Raw genomic sequence first — 23,040 nt, 5'->3', positions numbered from 1 at the left:
TTATTTTTCAGACTTTCTCCTGGCCTAACTTGTAAACAGAGTTTTAAGAGTAGTTTTATTTTTGCCATTCTCTTTAAAGAGGACCAACTATACCAAAGGTATGTAAAAAAACAGAATTTCAATTTACTGTAGCTTTGTCAAATACCACATTTATTAGCTATTTTAATCAATACATACAGTTCTCTAGAGAGCTGAAATTGCTACAGCTATGATTAAGGCTACAGTCTTCCTTACCTAAGGATAAGGAACTCAAAATTAAGGAACTCATTGAACTCAATAAGACTGATTTTCAAGTATAAGAAAACAAGATTAGCCTGTACGAGCAATGTAAGAGTTGGAAGACTTACACATTAGAATGTATCTCATTATGGCATTGTGGAGGAATGGAATGTTGTTGATTATATCCCAGATGGCTTTGAAGTGTGTGAGTATATAGTGTACTGTGTCTGGAGCAGGCTTTAACTTAAGTCTGAGCCAAGTATAAAATTCCGCTGCATAAAAAGTATAGAAACAAAATTTATTAGGAAACTGCCTTTTATCAAGTCAGATGATTGCATGATCTACTTCAATATTGTCTATACCAGCATTTCTCAATATTTCCTTTACAGACTCCTTGAAAATAGATGGTGCTTTCAGCAGGACTTTTTAAAAAGTTTATTTACTAATCAAAGCACAAATGTAATAAAAATATATTCTTTTGATCTGTCAGCATCATCAAATTCATGAAAGTCAGACTGTAGGCCTGAGCCTATGTATCATGTTTGCTTAACTACACATCATTAAAACATCCTTGATCCCCACCTCCCCTAACCCTTAAATGCAGTACAAATGTTCTGCATCTTTATGCATCCTAACCCTATCACTGTCTCTAGGCTACACAGATGAAAATCTTATTTTCAGGCCCTTAAAAAGGAGTCTATCCTAAACCTGCCTGGACATAATCTGAAAAAGTTATGGTCTTTCTCTTACAAATTCATTATATCAATAATAATACTTTCAGAGATACGTATGTGTAGTGCAATTTTCCCTGTAAAAACCAGTCCGTGTACAGTCACATTCATATTGATCAAAACCTTTTGTCATGCACACACCTCAGTTTTGGCATGGATTTGAACAGCAAGGATTGGCTAAAATAGAATTAAGACATATGAAGCAATTTGATTTAAGACCCTGTAAAGTCCCATAAAATTAGTTCCGTCAGTGCAAATATGTAAATCCTTTGAGTCAATTCCCATTCAGTACCATCAGATCACGTTTGCTCTATGCAGCATCTTGCTGTATCTTTGAGACAGACAAACCCTGTCCACTGGCACAAACAGCCACAGGGTAACTAGCTATCGCAGCCAATTTACATTTGGGTCCATGGCCCCTTTTAAAAATGCCAAAGTACCAAGAGGTCCCAAAAGTTGAGGGTGGGGGGGGGGGAGGAGAAGGCTGTCATAGACTGTGAGTTAACTGACTGTTATGAGCTACATTATTAAATACTTAAACATGCTTTGCTTCTCCACCTGTATCAAGACAAAATGATGTTAGATTCACATTCTGCCTCTCCTTCAAGAGCACTAGGTGGTATAAATATCCTCCAATTTCTACTTTTCCAATTTTGCCCCTACCCCCAACAACAAAGACATATTGTGGTAAGGGAGCGTGACTTGCCCAGATTCACCCAGGAAGTTGCCATGGCTGAGGGTGACTTGAAGCTGGTTCTTCCCAGTTCAAGACCAACACCTTAACCATTATATCACACTGGCTCCAGAAGCAGGCTGGTAGCTGCTATCCAGGCTTTCATCTAAGGAACTTTTCAGCCTTATCTGAGATGCCAAAAATTGATCCTGGGAGTTTTGCTATGAAATGCTTATATTCTGCCTATGAGCTTCGGACACTGCAGTGAAATAGACAAACAGCTGAATATTAACTTCAGCACTAGTGGGAAGGACAGCGTCTCCAACAACATTGCAGAATGCTAAGCTAATTTAGGGGTGCACAGAATGCTGTGGGACAATCATAGCTTGGTCCCCCAGTGAAAAAGGCTCAGGGGGTGCTCAAGAAGGCCATGCACACACCTGTACTGTGTTGCCACTGGTGCTGTCTGGCATTTGCTGCTTGGCTGTGTAATGAGTGGCCAGCCCCCAACCCTTTCCCACTCCAATACCTGTGCCAAACATATTAAAATAGAAATCCAAAAGCTCAGGAAATAAAATACGGGAAAAGCTGTGTTTGTTATTCCTTGTTGCACTCTTTTCCATATAGCATTTGTGATTTCTGTTGTCAACATTTTTTGTCTTATTTCTCACATGTCAGTAAGATAGATACTTAAGCAACAGAGAATGTATCTTTCTCTAGGGCTGGGTCCTGCTTCTATGAAAATAATGAATTCATGTTTTACCCCTAACCCTATACATATTTAACCTGTGAGCAAATCCCACTAAATATAATCAAGTTTACTTACAGGGGTCAGGCATAAAATTTTAGAGCTAACATGCTTCCAGCCTGCTCATATCCCAAACTGACGCTCTGCAAGAATTGCATCAAACAATCTCTAGTTTCAAAGGATTCTTATAAATTCCTCATTCTTTTTTTTTTTTTAAGTTACAGGCGCCTTCAACCTTTATTTCTGCATAAAATTAAAGGCATTAGGAGTGAAAATAAAAATTATGGCCTTGAAAAGCTTTCCTAGAAGTCAAGAGAAAGCCAACAGTGGGGGAAAGAAACAAAACAGCGTCGAAAAATTAGCAACGCTAACCTGCTTGACTGAAAGCCAAGAGAGAAAATAAAAACACGGCTGGCACAATCATGTCCAGTTTCGGGCAGAAAATAGCCAACTCGGCGTCCGGTTTTCTTTTCCCTTAACTTCTCCTGCAGTTGCGTACTCTGGAGAAGTTCTGCCGCCGCGGCGCTTTCCGCGAGAAAACTATCCAGCTCTGCAGGACTCTGAATTCGATCCGGAGCAGCTTCGGCCTTTATGCTCCGTTCGTGACTCAACTTCTTCCCGGAAGACTTCCGGGACCGCCCTTCATACGCAAATAGGGTGGGAGCACTTAAGTTTAGGGTCAGTTTTTTTCTCAGGTAATTTCCACCGGGTAGCCCCCTCCCTCCGAGTGCCGCCAAACCCCGGGAAAAATGTTGCAACTGGGAAGAGCGGAGCACTTCGGGCACGCACGCATCCCCGCCCGGCCCCCCTCGCCGTGAGGAGAGTGAAGCGTCCGAAGCTCCTCAGGCGCCAGAAAAGCCGCCGACGCTGTTTGTCTTCAACCTCGCACGCCCCTTTGGGGCTCCCCGTCTGTTGTGCTCAGAATCCTTGCCCCAAATCGCAAGCCTCCACCCCGGTACGTAGAGAGCGCCAGAATATTCCCTCCTATGATCTTGATGGCTTTCCTACGTTTGCCTCAACTGTAGTTGCCTCAGGGACTTCGTGTATGTCAGAGTCAAGGGATAATCCGGGCAGCCGTTTCTCCGTCTCTGCTCCCCACCTCATTCCTAACTGGATGCGCTTCTCTCCTCCATCCCCAGCCGCCCCTTCAATTCCTAACTAATTGGCCAATAATAAAGCACGACTTTGTCGCCAAGTGACAAAGCGCTGGCTGGCTTTTCAGTGGCTTCGTTTCCTTTTTCTTCCCTTCTTTCTCGGCTGCTGAGAACCATTTTTCCCGCCGCTCCCCGCGCAAGATTTCAGCCGCGGTTGCAGCGCGCGGTTTTTAAAACGGTCAAAAATACCTCCCTTTGAAACGTACTGGTATTGTCAGGAATCCTTGGGGAAGCCTGGAAAGTTGTCTGCCACACTTTGAACCAGTAAAACCTCTTTTGAATTGTTTGTTTCATTTGTGTTTTTAACACCGTCTAGCGTCACCCAACCTTCTTGTGACCATATAAAGTCTTCCTTCCAATGGTGTTATATTGGAACAGCCATGGAGGGATTTGTAGTTCTCTGTCTGATGCATACAAAAAATAATAAATGAAATAAAATAATAAAATAAAATAAAATAGGACAAGGCTCCCCAACATTGGGAAGTCTGTGGACATATCTGGAGGTTTGAATATGGGTTGTTGGTGCAATGACAAAATAATTGCCGTGAGACGTGACTCCCCACTAGTCACTCGTGGGTTTTCCCCACTGCTGAGATAAACTGCTATCCAGATCCATCCTTGAATCAGCAGAATACTGGCATATTAATTTCCTATTGGCAGTTAGGACATCCTGCCTCTCTTTCAAGTCACTGCAGTTACTTGAGTTTCCTCCATTTCCAACTAACCCATTTTATGGAAACGTATAAGCTTTCGTGAGTTTCAGCTCACTTCAGCAGATGCATAGAGTGGTTAGACTCTATGCACCTGATGAAGTGAGCTGCAGCTCCCAAAAGTTTATGCCTTTCCATAAAATGGGTTAGTTAGAAAAGATGCTACCAGCCTTTGATGGTTTTTATTTTTTTTGCCACTGTAAACTACCATGGCCTCCCCCTATACTGACTGTCTTCCAAGGAAGGTGACAAAGCCTAACAGATGCTCTGCACCTTGAGACTGCCCTTGGACTATGTCGGAATAAGGGGGAAAACACCACTTTAACAGGAACACAGTTAAGGACAACGTAAGCCTGCCTCAGACTGGAGATAAGATGAAGGGAAGTCATAGGGACATGGGGGGGGGGGAGGTTGCTAGAGCACATTTGTATCATGCTTAGAGATGCAAAGTGGAACAACGTGCTAGATTGGCACTAGGCAACCCAGCAAGCTGAAGCCTGTGCCAGCTTTCTCGCCAGGCACTACTTCTCTTTCTCCTCCCGCCTGTATTTTAAGTATTTAAACCACAATTGTTAGTAACAATACAGTAGCTGATTTACATAACATACAAAACCATGGCTTGTTGAATAAGCACCTATACGACTAGTTTGACACATACTAGCCATAAAACAATGGTTTACAGATCACAGTGGCTAGACTGACACAAAACATGAAGATGAAACTAAACTTCATGACTGAATAAGATATGCGAACCCAGCCAATGAATATCACGTTTTTAAAATATGCAGTGAAACAGATAAGGTATTTAATGTGGAGACCTCTTATTTGTGCATTTCTTTCCCTCCTGTTTGAGGGAAACAGCATACACTGGTGAAAACTCCAGAGTAACACTTCATTTATCTAGCATGCACACAGTACATTTGAGGAAGGATCCAATGCTATTTTGATAGCAGCTTCCTCAGCATAGTACCTCAAGGCATGTTGGAACAATAACTCCTTTGGTCATGTGGACTGGGAATTCTGGGGGTTGTACAGGTTGTATTCTCAACATATCTATGTTGTGCTGGCACAAAATCTGTGGCACCTCAGCAGATGGCACCACCTAGCTGACCTTGTCTGACTTGAAAGCTAAACAAGGATGGGACTGTTGGTACACCTTCTGGAAATACCAGACCTACAGGGTAGTCTGGGAAGGTTTTTTTTTTTTCCGTTAACATCCTGAAAGTAGGCAGTGGTAAATTACTTCCATAATTGTGTCAAGAAAACTACCTGGATATATCTATAAAGTCATTAGTAGATGAGTTTCACATGAAGGAGACTTTTTATTTAATATATAACAAGTAAATTGATAATAGTGGTAGGGATGCATAATATTACACCATAGTAAAGATATTTCCTGCCAGAAACCAGACTCCAAAATGTGTGGTTTAAGCAGAAGTATTGTTTACATGAGTGCCATGTAAGTAAATACTTACACTTAACACATTTAGAATGCTGTATCTGAATGCTTAAAGCTAAATTTTCTATGATTTGCCCATCTTCACTTTGTCCAGTCTGCAGGAAATCTGAAAGATACCAGTTGAGTATTCCTGTTATCATATAGATTGGGTGGGGAATCTTTGAGCCTCCAAATATTGCTGAGTTTCAGCTCCTAACAGTCCAGCCAGCAGGACTAATGGGGAGGAAGATTGATAGCATAGCAATTTTTGGAATGCCACAGGTTTCTCTCCCATACTCTACATGAATGGTGATTTTAGTTCCCTGAGTTCTGGCCTTTATGCAGAAAATGCAAGGGAGATATCTGCAGAATCAAGATGTAAGTTTGGAAATAATAAAAATTTCTGGGACTAATAAATTAAATAGCAAACCCTGAAAATCCACCTAGTGCATAGTGAGTGTGCTTAGTGGCAATGGAATGCTGGCAGACTTTGGAGTGAAAAATGGAAGGAGTGAAAGGAGAAATGTAAGGATGTGTTCTGAACAAGAGCACCCCTGAATATAAGAGTTCATTGCAAGTCCCACTTGTTCTTCCAGATACTGAAACAGGGTTGCGTCATCCTCCCACTTATTTATACATTTTATATATCTCTGTGCTAAACATTTGCAATGTGATCCCTTGGGAAAAAATCTCACCAAAGTACTCTCTTGCCAATTATTTCCCTTGTGATGAATTTAAACTCTAGCCTTAATATGCAGCATTTGGTTGTAAAACTGATTACAGCAGACTGTCCTGCTATTCACCTTTTGGAGGAAAACATTAAAGCAGAGGCAAATCTGTTTCAGATTGCAATCATCGTCATAAATGTGATATAATCAAGACAAACAGGTTCACAAGTGCAGGTGGCTTGCTAGGTCAACCAGACCTCCTGAACAACCAGGAGAGTTGTATGTGAGCTGTTTGGCACATATAGCTTGATCAAGCAAAAAAGTAGGGCTTAAAATGGATACAGGAAGTGTGCGCTGACTTTCCATTCTGCATTACAGCCCAGAAATCAGGCTACAATGAAACATTGGAGTAAACTGATGGCATCTTAAACTCATTATCATATTCTGTGGCACTCCTGTTCCATTTCTTGCTAGTAGATATGCCACAAGATACATATTGCAGCTATGAGTTCCATTATTGGAGAAAATGGAATTTATAAGGACTGAAGGCTAAGTCTAAGGAAAATATTTATTTTCAGAATAATTTTTACAATTTCAGTAAGTGGTATTGCAAATAAACAATCAGCCTTCAAAATAAGGTAATGATTATACTTGCTTGCATTTTTTGCTTAGTGTATTTCTCATTTTATTTTACTATGAAACAATTGAACAGACCGAAACAGAGTTTATCTTCTCTTATGTCACCTAAAGGGATACTTGAGCTTGATGAGATTTACAAATACTTTTGGAATGAGGTGGAACACTGGGCAAATATTCTCATTTCCTCCCAAACCATTGGTAAACTATTCTTTTTTGCAGTTCTAATGTTGGTGACTGCAGAAAATCTCAGTGTGCATAGGAGAAATGTAGGAAGTTGCAGGAAGATTAACAAAGCCTTTTTTGCAATCTGAGGGCATTCATTCTTCACCTCTATCCAAATTCATCAAGAGCCAGTTCAAAATGCTTTAATTTCAAAACATGATTTTGCATATGCCCACTAATTCCTCCTCTTCACTGAAACTAGGATTGATTTAATATTGTTTCAGTAAAGAAGCTTCTTAATTAATCATAGTTTTCAACGCATAGTCAGAAAATAATACTGTTCTTCCTTGTTACGGTCCTTTCTTTTTAAGCTGGACCTGGTCTGGACAGCACTTCATATAGTGGATACTTTCAAGGAGAAGGCTGTCCTCTGCCAGCTCTACCACCTCTTTTGCCAAGTAAAACACACAGTTACTAGTAGAAAATAGCTTTATAAATACACACTGAGGCTACTTTACTTAAAAACAAATCTTGAAGTACTCCCTCTGTAAATCAGCCCAACAAGTTTTGCAATACCCAGTATTGCTCAGCATTTAACCCCTCCTACAACAGTCCTCTTGCCTGTTTCCCCCATTAGAAAGCGTCCTTTCTAATTCCTCACACGCATTTCCTTGCTGCTGCTTATCCTCTGCCTGTGCCTTCTTTTACAGTTTAGTTGCTCTGCCTCCAATAACAGTTTGCAATCCTCATCAGTCTCAGCCCCCATTATCACTGTGGTATGATCTAGAATGTGCTAACCTGCTTTGCCCTAATAGATTATTAAAATTCATGAGAGCAATACAGTGTCTTCAGTGACTAAACCCAGATATTTTCTTCTTTTTTGGCCAGGCCCACAATTTCTTAGCAGGTCAAAATTATTGTCCTTTTCTGACTTTTGGAAAGCATGGTGAAGCAAAAACTTTATGACAGGGAGTTCAGACAACATGCTAGGGTAAAATGCTGTTAGCTGCTTTGTAGCTTATGTATTGTACAAACCCAGGGAATTGAGTTTTTCAGTTAAATATAGGTTGGCATGTTGTGCAAATATACTGTATGTGTATTTTTTAATATTAGGTAAAGGTAAAGGTTTCCCTCGACGTAAAGTCCAGTCGTGTCCGACTCTAGGGGGCGGTGCTCATCTCCGATTCTAAGCCTTGGAGCCGGCGTTGTCATAGACACTTCCGGGTCATGTGGCCAGCATGACGACTCGGAACGCCGGTACCTATTGATCTACTCACATTTGCATGTTTTCGAACTGCTAGGTGAGCAGGAGCTGGGACAAGCAACGGGAGCTCACCCTTCCGATCGGCAGCTCAGCGGTTTAACCCGCAGCGCCACTGCGTCCCCCATTTTTTTAATATTACTTTTTAAAAATCATATTCACAATTTAATGTGTGTAAGATAACCATCCTTCATTCAGAAACCTTCAGGTTTCCTAATCATAAAATTCTGTCTGAAAAACCAACATTTAATTTCCTGCAATTTAAGAAAATTGTATTTTTCAATTTCACTCACACCTGACTGGCTGAAATTGCATAATCCTGATGCATTGTTACCATCCTCTGCATTTTCTTTAGATACTATAAAGGAGCATTACTATCCACATTGTTATACCAGCTTTACAGTGGTTTAAAGTAACATAGTTAATTTAAAATTAGAAACTAGAAAATTATTGTCTGATGAGCAGCACAGGGAAATTCTTGACAGTTTCTGTAGAACTCAGAGCTCCATAGATCTCAACTGGATATTGCACCACCAGGAATGTGAACATTATATCCTGATTCCTTGAAATTGGGGATTTTTGTTTAGAGTGAAAATGGCCCTGCTTCCCCACCCCTCCATTTCCCATTTTGTGGGCAGAAAATCATAGAACTTTAGGCACAATGGAGCATTGATTATACATCTGATGGGAAAATTATGATGATGCTAATTGCTTGTCTAGAGGGACGCGGTGGCGCTGCGGGTTAAACCGCTGAGCTGTCGATCGGAAGGTCGGCGGTTCGAAACCGCGCGGCGGGGTGAGCTCCCGTTGCTCGTCCCAGCTTCTGCACACCAAGCAGTTCGAAAACATGCAAATGTGAGTAGATTAATTGGTACCGCTTCGGCGGGAAGGTAACGGCGTTCCGTGAGTCATACTGGCCACATGACCCGGAAGTGTCTATGACAACGCCGGCTCCAAGGCTTTGAAACGGAGATGAGCACCGCCCCCTAGAGTCGGACTCGACTGGACTTTACGTCAAGGGAAACCTTTACCTTTACCTTAATTGCTTGTCTAATTTTGCTGTAATTTGTGTGTCCCTTTGATGCGACCTGTTTCACTGTTTTAGAAGAATATCTACCAGATCTTGCCAAGAATGGTTACAGCTATATTGCAACCAATAATTCAGCAGCCTTCTCCAATCTGGAACATTCTAGATATGTTGAGACAATTTATACATTGTCCCAGCCAGTTCAGCTTTTGGTTAGGTTGGTTAGGAATTCTAAGAGACACAATGGAATACAATTCCCAGAATCAGGAGGGTGCCACTTTGGTGAAGCTTGGCATACAGAGCAGGAAATATTTGTTCTTGAGCAATCCTCTCTGAATTCATGGGTAGTGATTTCATTGAATGGTAAACCTACCAGATTCCAGCTAGACAGCAGCAAACTTTCTGTATTTTCTGCATCTCTTTGCTGTCATTTAATGGTCGTCTGGATTTTTCGCCCTGATCTGGAAGTTCTGTTTAGACTAAATATTTGCATAAAATCCAGAGGATGCAGCTACAGTGGATGATTGATCAGGGATCTCAGTATGTCTTGATCTCCACCCAAGTCCCAAGGTGCCCTAGTTTAATGTTAGGAGAGCAGAACAGGGCCACCCGAAAGGAATGACATTTTAACAAACAGGGAGCCAATATTGCAGAGGTGGAGACAAGAGAAATAGAAAAGAAACCTGCATAATTTCCAAAATAGTAAGCCAGCGAGTAGCAAAATATTTATCCAAGGCAATTTCTACTGTTTACATAGTCACTTGAATGTCTGTCTCATCCTTTAGTACAGAAAATGTTCCTATCTGTTTATTTTTAACCTTTAAAAACATGTAGCGTTCATCATCATGACTAATGTAGCACAGACCAGTTACATTAGGAGCTGAAATAGAAATATGTGTCTAACCCAGGGATTGGAAAACTTTGGTGACCAAGGTCCACACTTATTATTTAGAGTGGGGGCTAAGGACTGCAGAGCAGGACGATCTCATTACACACGTAGGTTGGAGTAGGCTTGGGGAACTATGTCTTTCCTAAACTGGTGCCTTTTAAATGTGTTGGGCTTCAGCTCCCATAATTTTCAAATAGTATGGTCACTGGAATTAAGCCAGAACTGAATGGGACATTAATTTAAGCTACATGGCTTTGGGCTGCATGTTGATAGAGAAGATATACTCAGAGAGAAGTTAAATTCCTTAACTTCCTTAATTTTTCCAACTAAGTAGCAAGTAATGAAAAAGCAAAAGATAACAGATACACAACAGCACTGAGAGGTTCCTTTTTTGTCAGTTCTATGCTCCCCTATTTATGTTCACTCAAAAATAAGACCCACTGAGTTCAAGGTCCTTACTTCCAGGTCAGTGAGTACCGGTCTGCAGACGTTACACTAATTTCAGACTGCAGATTCAAATGGAGACCATCAGAAGCTGTTAGGAGCACCTGGGATTGTGAGCCTGGGAAGATTCTATGGGGCGGGGGGAGGGATCTCGTCTGTACCGAGGGTTTTTTAGTTTGCATTTGGCATGCTTTTTCCATTCTCAGCTTTCTTTGTGATCCTGCATACTATTCTTTAATAAATCAGATATCTTTATGAACCTGTTCATGAGTCTGATGGTGTTTTAGGATAGGCAAACATTACATAAAGCTGAGAATGGAAAAAGAGGCTTTTGCTGTAAAAGCTGCTTTAGAAGCATGGCGTCACCTCCTGGAAGGTGCTAAATGCCCTTTCGAGGTTTGGACTGATCACAGGAATTTGGAAGCCCTCCGCACTCCATGGCGTCTCAGTCCTAAACAAATTCGCTGGGCTCAATTTTTCAGTTGCTTTAACTTCCAGTTAAAGAAAGAAAAACTTTCTGGCCGATGCTTTGTCACGTTTGCCTCAGGACTCTGATGACATGGCAGATAGAGTTGGGACTGTTCTCACTGAACCACAACTGGGCTTGGTTGCTGTCACACAGAGCCAGACCCGTGCACAGGCAACCCTGCCCCCAGACCCGTCTGGGAGGCAAAAAATGCAAGTTCCTTGTCAGTTACAAAAGGACTTTCTCCAGGCACTGAAATCTGACACTTGGTTGCTAGCTAATAGAGACAATGTTTCTTTTTAAAATGGTCTGGCGTGGGTGGAACACCGCCTTTATGTGCCTGAAACTTTGATGGCTGATGTTTTGCAACGTTCCCATGATGACAAACTTGCTGGACACTTTGGTTTTTTCAAAACCTTGCATTTGGTTCACCGCCAATTTTGGTGGCCAACCTTAAGGCATGACGTAAAAGACTATGTTGCTTCCTGTCCTGTTTGTGCCATGTCAAAGCGAAAAGGGGGTAAACCACAGGGGCTTCTGCAGCCAGTGGCCAGCCCATCCCATCCCTGGGAAGAGATTTCTATGGATTTTATTGTGGACCTGCCTCCCAGTCAGAAGAAAACTGTCATTTGGGTTGTAAAAGATTTTTTCTCCAAACAAGCCCATTTCATTCCATGTGTGTCCATCCCATCGGCCCCGCAATTGGCCTGCCTCTTTCTCATCCACATCTACTGTCCCATGGTAGCCCCTCCCGTTTGGTCAGTGACCGCGGGACACAGTTCACTTCCCAGTTTTGGAAATCATTTTTAAAATTGATTGGCACCAAACAGGCGTTGTCCACATCATCGCATCCTGAGACAGACGGATCTACAGAGGTTTTGAACTCTATGCTTGAACAATTCCTAAGGGCATACATAAATTACCATCAGGACAACTGGGTTGTCTTGTTGCCCTTTGCTGAGGTGGCTTACAACAATGCTGTCCATCAGAGCACTGGGCATACCCCTTTTTGTGTGGTTTCTGGTCATGACTTTGTTCCCATCCCTGAGCTGCCACAAACCCCTCCCCAGTCCTGTTCTGCCTCTGACTGGGCTGTTCAGCTGGCTGATTCCTGGCCGGTGATTCAGCAGGCTTTGGCTGATGCCCAGTCTGCTTACAAATTCCAAGCTGATAAACGCCGTTCTGTGCAACACGATTTCAAAATTGGGGATCAGGTTTATCTCTCTACCAAATTCATAAAGTCCCCACAGCCCTTGAAAAAGCTTGCTCCCAAATTCATTGGTCCTTTCCCTATTGTTGGTATTGTCAATCCAGTTACTGTTAAGTGGACTTGCTTCACAATTTGAAACGCTTACACCCTGTTTTCCATTGCAGCCTGCTCAAGCCTGTCCACCACTCTTCCCACTGGCATCCCCAACCTCCTCCTCCTGCTCTGATCATGATTGATGGGCAACGGCACTTTGAAGTCAAGGAGGTCGTTGAGTCTCGCAAGCTTCGAGGCACCCTCCAGTACCTGATCCGCTGGAAACACTTTCCTCATCCTGAATGGGTGCCTGCTCGCCATGTTAATGCTCCTGATTTAGTTAACCTTTTCCACTTAGCTTACCCATTGAAGCCTGCCACTTAGAGTTTTCTTTCTTTTGGGGGGGCGGTATGTCATGTTCACTGTTTCAATGTGCACTGTACATCGTAATGTTTCACATGCCATGGTGCTGACGCACGTTTCTGTTTGGGAGCAAGGATGTTTGGAACTTATTATTTTCTTTTTTATTTCCCAATCTGAATTCCAGAGGAGACCATGGATTGCCAGTCTGAGGACATGGCTTGTGTAAGGAATTATCTGAGAAAGAACAGCCGATGTCTGGTTGAGAGAATGAGTAATACCAGTGACTCATGACGTTCAATCTTACTGTAGGCTTTCCATAAAAATTAAAAAAATGGAAAATTAAGGCATAGTAAAAACTGGTGCACAGGATAGTAATTCATTTAATCGATTCTTAATTTTTCCAACTATGTAGCAAGTAATGAGAAAGCAAAAGATAACAGATACACAACAGCACTGAGAGGTTCCTTTTTTGTCAGTTCTATGCTCCCCTATTTATGTTCACTCAAAAATAAGACCCACTGAGTTCAAGGTCCTTACCTCCAGGTCAGTGAGTATCGGTCTGCAGACGTTACACTAATTTCAGACTGCAGATTCAAATGGAGAGGTTTTCTCTAGAATACCAACAGGGTTGTCTCAAGTCTTTTTCACAGTATGACGCCAAGGTTTTATCAGCTGCTCCCACTGATCATTGCCTCCTTTCATTGGCAAGGGATCCTGGGCCTCCTGCCAAAACACTTGCATGGTTGAACTTCTCGATGGGATAAAATATGGTAAAGATGTCCTTGAATGGAGCTCAGTCCCTGCTGACTGCATCTATACCGTTATCTTGGCAGCAGTATGGTGATTGCCTTTGCCATCTTCTGATGTGTCTTTTCAGCTTCCCGGTCTAACAGCCCTGGAATTCAAGTGCTAGCTTCTGAGATCACCAGAGAGGCTAGGTTCTGCCACTGCTGAGAGTGCTGGCCACAAAGGGAAGGAAGCATTTCTTTATGCATTGCATTTCTTCTTGGCATTAGTGACGGGATAATCTTCCTTTGTTCAGCAGGAAGTTGCTGGTGAATCATCCAAAGCGATCAAGAGAGGGTGTCTTGATGGGAGCTGTTAGCGGGTGGGTTTCTTACAGAAATTTCTCAGGAATGTGTAGAATGTCCACAGGGAAATGGTGGAGGGGGATGTTTGCAATACAGTGCTATTTATGAGATAGGGTTAAAAGTAAAATGAAAGAAGCAGAAGCTTAGCAAAAGAACTGGCCTTCTTGTGGGGACTTGCAGCACTGGCCATCTCCAGAGCCTCTCCTTGGAGATTTGTGTAAGGTAGCAACTCTGGCTAGAGTGCACATGATGTTTTTAAATGAATCTGACATTTCCGTAGTAAGTCTTTAGTTATTGTCTGTCTTTTCAAGAGGCTTCCTCTTTCACAGATTTCTTGCAGCTCAATGGGGGGAGTACAGAACCATAGTTTTTGTTATACAGATAACAAGCTTCATACACACACACACTCCCTGTTACTTTGGAACTTGCTGATTCCTTTGTTGCATAATTGTTTTTCCTTTCCTTTAGGCTGCTCTCAGCTGCTTCTGCTTGCCTTCTTCTTGGTCCCCCAAGATCTCAGCTACTACCACTTTGCTGTCCCACATTATTTTCTTCCTAGACTTCCAGTGAGACTGTACTCTCCAAACAGATACATACAAACAGAGATGCCACCAGCCAGCTAACTGATAAAAAGAACTCTGACAGAAGCAGAGTGATACTTTCGGCTTTCTGAAATTGGAGTTGTTGCTAGAGCTGGTGTGTATATAGTGATTCTTGTTATTTCTAAAACTGCTGGGAACTTACCTGATAAGGAAGAACTTGCATCTTATTTATTTATTTATCATATGTATATGGCTACCCATCTCACACAGAGTGACTCTGGGTGGTTCACAATTAAAGTCACTTAAAACAATTAAAATGAATTAAAAAAACAAGGTGGCGAGAGGGAACGCATCAGAATATTACATCTGATGCAGCTAGCGCAGGGGATCTCAAGGCCTGCCCCAAAAGCCACATTTACAGGGATCTTCCAGAAGCTCTTCTCTGGTAAAACACCCTAAGATTTTCAACAGTTGATTCTGACAACTATAAAACCTAAAGCAATCAGGTGAAGTCTGGAAGTTCTCTTCCTATTTACCCAGAAGAATAAACCTGCACTATGGAGATGGCAAAATACTTTGGTAGAGTATAACAGTTGGCAGGGCGAAGTACTTGTCAGTTAAACATTTGTTAGAATACATTATCTTCTGTGGATCTACACTAATGAAATTTCATACTTCCATATTTGCAATTCAAATACCAGCGTAGTCCCTGCGCCTGGTTTTGAGGTGGGAAAGGACAGGAAATAGAAAATTCATATGACTGAATGAAATCTCCCTTAAAACTACATGCATGTTCAGAATGTTATGGCTAGTTTTGTCAGTGATTGCTGGCTGTGACATTCTGCCTTCAGTGCATAGGATTTAATCTCTATGCTTGTGTCATGTTCACTGTTTCAATGTGCAATGTACGTTTCTGACGCACGTTTCTGTTTGGGAGGGAGCTGCTGTGAAACCTTGTGCCAAGCTCTGTATCTACGTTCATTTCAATGGAATGTGTTTGGGTTATGTGCTCTGTTCAAGGACTTTTCCCGCAGACCATCAGAAGCTGTTAGGAGCACCTGGGATTGTGAGCCTGGGAAGATTCTACGGGGCGAGGGATCTCATTTGTACCGAGGGTTTTTAGTTTGCATTTGGCGTGCTTTTTCCATTCTCAGCTTTCTTTGTGATCCTGCATACTATTCTTTAATTAATCAGATATCTTTATGAACCTGTTCATGAGTCTGATGGTGTTTTAGGATAGGCAATCATTACAGCTTGGTATATACAGCTGACTGATCAAACTAATTCTGGGAAATTACTGTATTTCTACCAGTTGGGGCACCATATGAAATTGCACTGCTGGAACTAACTCATGGTGAGTTGCAATGTTTTGCTTTGTTACAATATCAACTGGCATCTGCTGAGTTTTATTGCAGCATTTGCTCTCTGAGCCACAAAGGTGACTTCTCTAATCGCTTGGCTAAGTCGAAAGCTCATAATGCAACATAAACATGGGCTTCATATCACACACATCACCGATCTGCCCACTGGCTTTTCATTACCCTTGAAATGTATGAGTAGCAATCATGCCTGAAGTATACTTGTTAATCATGGGGTAGCCCCATTGCTGATACTCTGAAACCAGAGAATGACTGGGTTGCCACTTGCCATTCATTCAATTACAGTCTTATTATCCAGAATCTAAAAAAGATAAAGCCACATTTTACAGTATATGAAAATGGAAGGAGAATTAAACCACACAACCGGGTTTGAGACGGGGAACATGAAACCATAGTGCAATGTCTAAAATGGACATATCATGGCTAAAGAAGCAAAGAGGACCTCCAAAACATTTTCCAGAAACTCAGCCTGCCCCACATGTGTAGTATGGCCTTAGATCTCCGAAATGGTAAGTGTAGCCTTTGACTGCTAAATGATCCCCTCCCCTCCTGGCCTGTTTGGTTGATTATGAACCCAGGCCTTCTTTCAAACCTATCACAGTGTTCGTGTGATAGTTACAGTAGAGCCATACGTATGTACGTCCTTAAGCTCTTTGGAGGAATGGTTGGATACAATGGAAATAATATTTTACAGACAAATCAACAGAAGGACTTAACTCTGAGTAAACATGGACATACTTAACCTGTAAATGTAGCTGGATGATGGAACTCACATCTAGAAATCTAGCCTGGCCCACTCTTGTGCCTCAAGAGCACCTTCATCTATGGCAAGTATAAGCAGTCATGAGCGGCTCCCAGAATCTTTTTTATTTCCTCTGGAACATCTCCAGACGATGTCACCAAAGTCTAGTGGCAAACAGCCAAAATTTGGTGGCATAATTTTTCACTTTCTCCATCCCCAAATAAATAAAACTTATGACAGGCTTAATGTGCATATATAATTAAACGTCTGCTCAAATAAAGATAAAGGGTTGACCCTTTCATCACTGATATCATCACCTCTCCTCCCCCCGTTGCTTGCCCCAATATACAGAAATCAGCAGGCAATGATTTTCATAGCTGAGTGAGATAAATATCAAGAGCAAGCAGCCCTTAAGCTACAGTGGGCAACAGAAAAGCTAACAAACTTCAAACAACAGTCACGTTTCTAAAAGTTTGTTCAATGCAGTATGTCAGGTATACTCTCTCCTGTTTTTTATTTGTTAAGAATGTGCTTAGAGTAATGTGCAGCATGACCCTTTGTCTTTCATTCCTGTGCTTGGTCATCTCTTCCCAGCCTTAGGCAATCCATAACCATAGTCCTGGGAGGGCTGATTTCTGTGCAGGCATGCCTTTGCTCACATAGTCTGTGCCCAAGGCATAGCAAACAATGGGGGAAACACCGGCGGGAAATATGCCCAGAGCATAAATAGCTGTGAGTGACAGAAAACAAGCTGATCTTCCTTTTTTGGGGGGGGGGGGACTATTGTTCTGTGGTATTAAAAAATAAGCCCTTCATTAATGATTTTTATCTTGTTAGAGTGTTGAAACAACTTTCAGTGATATATTCCCAGGAGCACTGAGATTTTCATTCCTGTTTCTGAATGAGATAGTGACAAGTTGTTCTCATTTTCCTAAAATGAGCCAGGTATCTTTAGTCCTGATTTGATCTTTTGTGGTTGTGGATGCTACTGAAACATTGCTCTTACTGAAAGCCATGTTAATAATCAAGGTGAGATCTGAACTATAGTTAAGATGCATACCCTCAGCCATTACATTACACATTAAAATAACTTGTTACCAGACCTGGGCTGCAAAAAACTGAATAATCCTCTCTGCGTGTGACCCTTTGAGTCAGTCTTGACTCCTGGCAACTGCCCGGACAAGTCCCTGCAGTTTTCTTGGCAAGGTTTTACGGAAGCGGTTTGCCACTGCCGGCTTCCTACAGCTGAGAGAGTGACTGGGCCAAGGTCACCCAGCTGGCTTTGTGCCTAAGGAGGGACTAGAACGCAGGGTCTCCCGGTTTCTAGGTTGATGCCTTAACCATTACACCAAACTGGTTCTCTGAATAATCCCAGATGGCAGCAAAAAGATACACGGCATCCTGATTCCTGGCTGCCATCCCATGGTCACCTGGATTTTTGCAGCCAGATCTGGTAGTTCTGAGAATTCCTTTCAGGGACTTCTGCTGTGAGCACTGCTTGCTTATTTGTTTTGCTGTACAAGTGTAGAAATTAATGATTACGGTATACATAAATGTTCTGAGCAGCGGTGTAGTGGAAGGGTAGAGGAGCTCCACACTTCTTTCTCAGAGGAGGAATGACAGCGTCATATGCTGGAACACCAAGGTGTAATTGTGGATTTCTCTGATGTATTAGTTTGGATGTCTGCTACCTTTGTTGTTTATTCGTTTAGTCGCTTCCGACTCTTCGTGACTTCATGGACCAGCCCACGCCAGAGCTTCCTGTCGGTCGTCAACACCCCCAGCTCCCCCAGGGATGAGTCCGTCACCTCTAGAATATCATCCATCCACCTTGCTCTTGGTCGGCCCCTCTTCCTTTTGCCTTCCACTCTCCCTAGCATCAGCATCTTCTCCAGGGTGTCCTGTCTTCTCATTATGTGGCCAAAGTATTTCAGTTTTGCCTTTAATATCATTCCCTCAAGTGAGCAGTCTGGCTTTATTTCCTGGAGGATGGACTGGTTCGATCTTCTTGCAGTCCAAGGCACTCTCAGAATTCTCCTCCAACACCACAGTTCAAAAGCATCAATCTTCCTTCTCTCAGCCTTCCTTATGGTCCAGCTCTCGCAGCCATATGTTACTACGGGGAACACCATTGCTTTAACTATGCGGACCTTTGTTGTCAGTGTGATGTCTCTGCTCTTAACTATTTTATCGAGATTTGTCATTGCTCTTCTTCCAAGGATTAAGCGTCTTCTGATTTCCTGACTGCAGTCAGCATCTGCAGTAATCTTCACACCTAGGAATACAAAGTCTTTCACTGCTTCTACATTTTCTCCCTCTATTTGCCTGTTATCAATCAAACTGGTTGCCATAATCTTGGTTTTTTTGAGGTTTAGCTGCAAACCAGCTTTTGCACTTTCTTCTTTCACCTTCATCATAAGGCTCCTCAGTTCCTCTTCGCTTTCAGCCATCAAAGTGGTATCATCTGCATATCTGAGATTGTTAATGTTTCTTCCAGAGATTTTAACTCCAGCCTTGGATTCCTCAAGGCCAGCTTGTCGCATGATGTGTTCTGCATACAAGTTGAATAGGTAGGGTGAGAGGATACAGCCCCGCCGTACTCCTTTCCCAATCTTAAACCAGTCCGTTGTTCCGTGGTCTGTTCTTACTGTTGCTACTTGGTCGTTATACAGATTCTTCAGGAGGCATACAAGATGACTTGGTATCCCCATACCACTAAGAACTTGCCACAATTTGTTATGGTCCACACAGTCAAAGGCTTTAGAATAGTCAATAAAACAGAAATAGATGTTTTTCTGAAACTCCCTGGCTTTTTCCATTATCCAGCAGATATTGGCAATTTGGTCTCTAGTTCCTCTGCCTTTTCTAAACCCAGCTTGTACATCTGGCAATTCTCGCTCCATGAACTGCTGAAGTCTACCTTGCAGGATCTTGAGCATTACCTTACTGGCATGTGAAATGAGTGCCACTGTTCGATAGTTTGAACATTCTTTAGTGTTCCCCTTTTTTGGTATGGGGATATAAGTTGATTTTTTCCAGTCTGATGGCCATTCTTGTGTTTTCCAAATTTGCTGGCATATAGCATGCATTACCTTGACAGCATCATCTTGCAAGATTTTGAACAGTTCAGCTGGGATGCCGTCGTCTCCTGTTGCCTTGTTATTAGCAATGCTTCTTAAGGCCCACTCAACCTCACTCTTCAGGATGTCTGGCTCTAGCTCACTGACCACATCGTCAAAGCTATCCCCGATATTGTTATCCTTCCTATACAGGTCTTCTGTATATTCTTGCCACCTTTTCTTGATCTCTTCTTCTTCTGTTAGGTCCTTGCCATCTTTGTTTTTGATCATACCCATTTTGGCCTGGAATTTACCTCCAATGTTTCTAATTTTCTGGAAGAGGTCTCTTGTCCTTCCTATTCTATTGTCTTCTTCCACTTCCACACATTGCTTGTTTAAAAATAATTCCTTATCTCTTCTGGCTAACCTCTGGAATTTTGCATTTAATTGGGCATATCTCCCCCTATCACAGTTGCCTTTTGCTTTCCTTCTTTCTTGGGCTACTTCTAGTGTCTCAGCAGACAGCCATTTTGCCTTCTTGGTTTTCTCTTTCTTTGGAATGTATTTTGTTGCCGCCTCCTGAACAATGCTGCCAACTTCTGTCCAGAGTTCTTCCGGGACCCTATCTACTAAGTCCAGTCCCTTAAATCGATTCTTCACCTCCACTGCATATTCCTTAGGAATATTAGTGAGCTCATATCTAGCTGATCTGTGGGTCTTCCCTAATCTCTTTAGTCTGATCCTAAATTGTGCAAGAAGAAGTTCATGATCTGAACTACAGTCAGCTCCAGGCCTTGTTTTTACCGACTGTACAGATGTCCGCCACCTTTGGCTGCAAAGGATGTAGTCAATCTGATTTCGGTGTTGTCCATCTGGTGAAGTCCATGTATAAAGCCGTCTCTTAGGTTGTTGGAAGAGAGTGTTTGTTATGCAGAGTGAATTGTCTTGGCAAAATTCTATCAGCCTATGTCCTGCTTCGTTTTGTTCTCCCAGGCCATACTTACCTGTAATTCGAGGTGTCATTTGACTGCCCACCTTAGCATTCCAGTCTCCTGTGATGAAAATAACATCTCTTTTAGGCGTGTTGTCCAGTAGGTGCTGCAGATCCTCATAGAACTGCTCTACTTCAGCTTCTTCAGCATTTGTGGTTGGGGCGTATATTTGGATCACTGTGATGTTAGATGGCTTGCCCTGAATTCGAATTGAGATCATTCTGTCGTTTTTTGGGTTGTATCCAAGCACTGCTTTAGCCACTTTACTATTAATTATGAAGGCTACTCCATTTCTTCTGTGGTCCTCTTGTCCACAGTAGTAGATCTGGTGGTCATTTGATGTGAAGTGGCCCATTCCAGTCCATTTCAGTTCACTGACGCCCAGAATGTCTACCTTTAATCTTGACATCTCACCAATAACCACATCCAATTTGCCCTGGCTCATAGATCTTACATTCCAGGTTCCAATGGTGTGTTGATCCTTAGAACATCGGATTTGCCGTTCACCACCAGCACCGTCGGCCGCTAGCCGTCCTTTCAGCTTTGAGCTAGCTGCGTCATCACGTCTGGGGCTAGTTGAGCTCATCCTCTGTTCCTCCCCAGTAGCATTTTGACCATCTTCTGACCTGGGGGTCTCACCTTCCGATGGTATACCGACATATCTCTGGTTGTACTGATCCATTTAGTTTTCACGGCAAGAATACTGGGGTGGGTTGCCATTACCTTCCCCAGGGATCGCATTTAGTCTGACCTCTCTGTCATGACCTTCCCGTCTTGGGTGGCCCTTCACGGTTTAGCTCATGGCATCATTGAGGTGCTCAAGCTCCAGCACCGCGACAAGGTAACGATCCTTTGCTGAAGGTCTGCTACCTAGAATATAGGTAATAGAAAGGCTCCATCCGTCCACCTACCCTTGAGTGAGAATGGCATTTGCTTGGGATAGTAGCTGTGGAGATTATCATCCTGGTGTCTGCCGTATTAAATCTACTACTGTGAACATCTTCACACAGTTTACTAAATGCAGCTGGACAAAGCGTTCAAGAACAGTACTTTGCAAGGTGAAGTTGCTAATATAAAACATCTCTTTTGGAATTGTTAAGCATCCACATGGCTGGATTGTGTCTTTATATATGTACATGCAGAGCCACTACACTTTATTTTCTTCACAGCAAAATGAAGTGGCTGAGCATCCTTACACGTGTGGAGATAGGAATTTCTGAAGGAGGCACTTAAGCCTCGCAAATAACCCAGCAACTTTAACATTTAAAACAGGAGGGCTTCACATGCACTCCTCTGCATTGCGAACCATTTCTTCTGAATTTTAAGCCTAGTCCTAATACTAAACCCAGTGGTTGGTTAAGGGAGATATACTGTATGAACGAGCATTGTAACTCCATCCTGAATAGGTCCTTATCTATCACCAGATTTCAACTGGTTCTGAAGCAATCACTGTTTTCTTAACTACAGAGTGGGATATGAAAGAAAATAGCAAGGTTTGGTTAGGTGTTATGTTAGCAATCGGTTTGGACCACAGAGTTAAACCTCAAGTAAACCAGTGTTGATGACTGGGGAAATATATGCTTCCTTTAAGGAACCACCATGGCTCACTGTTTCATGTGTACCTTGTCTATGATTTTGCCAAACTGGTAGATGCCAGAAATTACACTGATCTTCTGATGGCTGGATCTGAGTAAATGTGTAGGAGAAAGAGCAGTTTATATCTGGTCTTTGGGAATCTGATATAACAGTCAGAGCAGGAATATGCTGCCAGCATTGCTTCTATTTGCATATACTCTGGTGGTATTATTTGCAAATAAACAAATATTAACAAAGCTTCAATATACCCCCGTGGTCTTTTTTGAGAATCTGTGGAACAAAACCGGTACAGTAGTCATTTGCCTTGGAGCTTTTTATACTGTTGGCCCTTCAGAGTTGCCCGGACCAGGACAAAGACTCACAAGAAGACTAGCTTTATTGAGATAGGTCACATTATTGCAAATCTGAGTGTATTTTTCCTCCCTTCCCTCCTATACCCTGGTGAATCAAAGGGGACCCAGCCTGAATCTCTTCCTAATGCTACCTCCTTCCACAGGGCTCAAGGAATGCTTCTGGCCTTTTTGGTTTTGTGACAGCTTCTGAATATTTCCACCAACACCATTGCCACGGCTCTCTACATACACAGTACCTAGAGGTGAACCATGATTTGGTGATGGCACTTACTTGGGTTGATAAGTAAGTAGGGTTGGCCAGATTGAGCTGCTTAGCTACCCTGATGTGCTTGAACACCATGGAAAACATCTGGGGGTACTCTAGTATGTCTGGAAGCAAGTTAGTCATCCAGTGGCTAAATGTCAGCTTCTCTGAAAAAGGGTATAACTGAAATAGCCTTACCGAATCTTA

This window comes from Candoia aspera, chromosome 3 (genome assembly GCF_035149785.1).
Source record: "Candoia aspera isolate rCanAsp1 chromosome 3, rCanAsp1.hap2, whole genome shotgun sequence".
Lineage (NCBI taxonomy): Eukaryota > Metazoa > Chordata > Lepidosauria > Squamata > Boidae > Candoia > Candoia aspera.
This window is presented reverse-complemented; position numbering follows the sequence as displayed.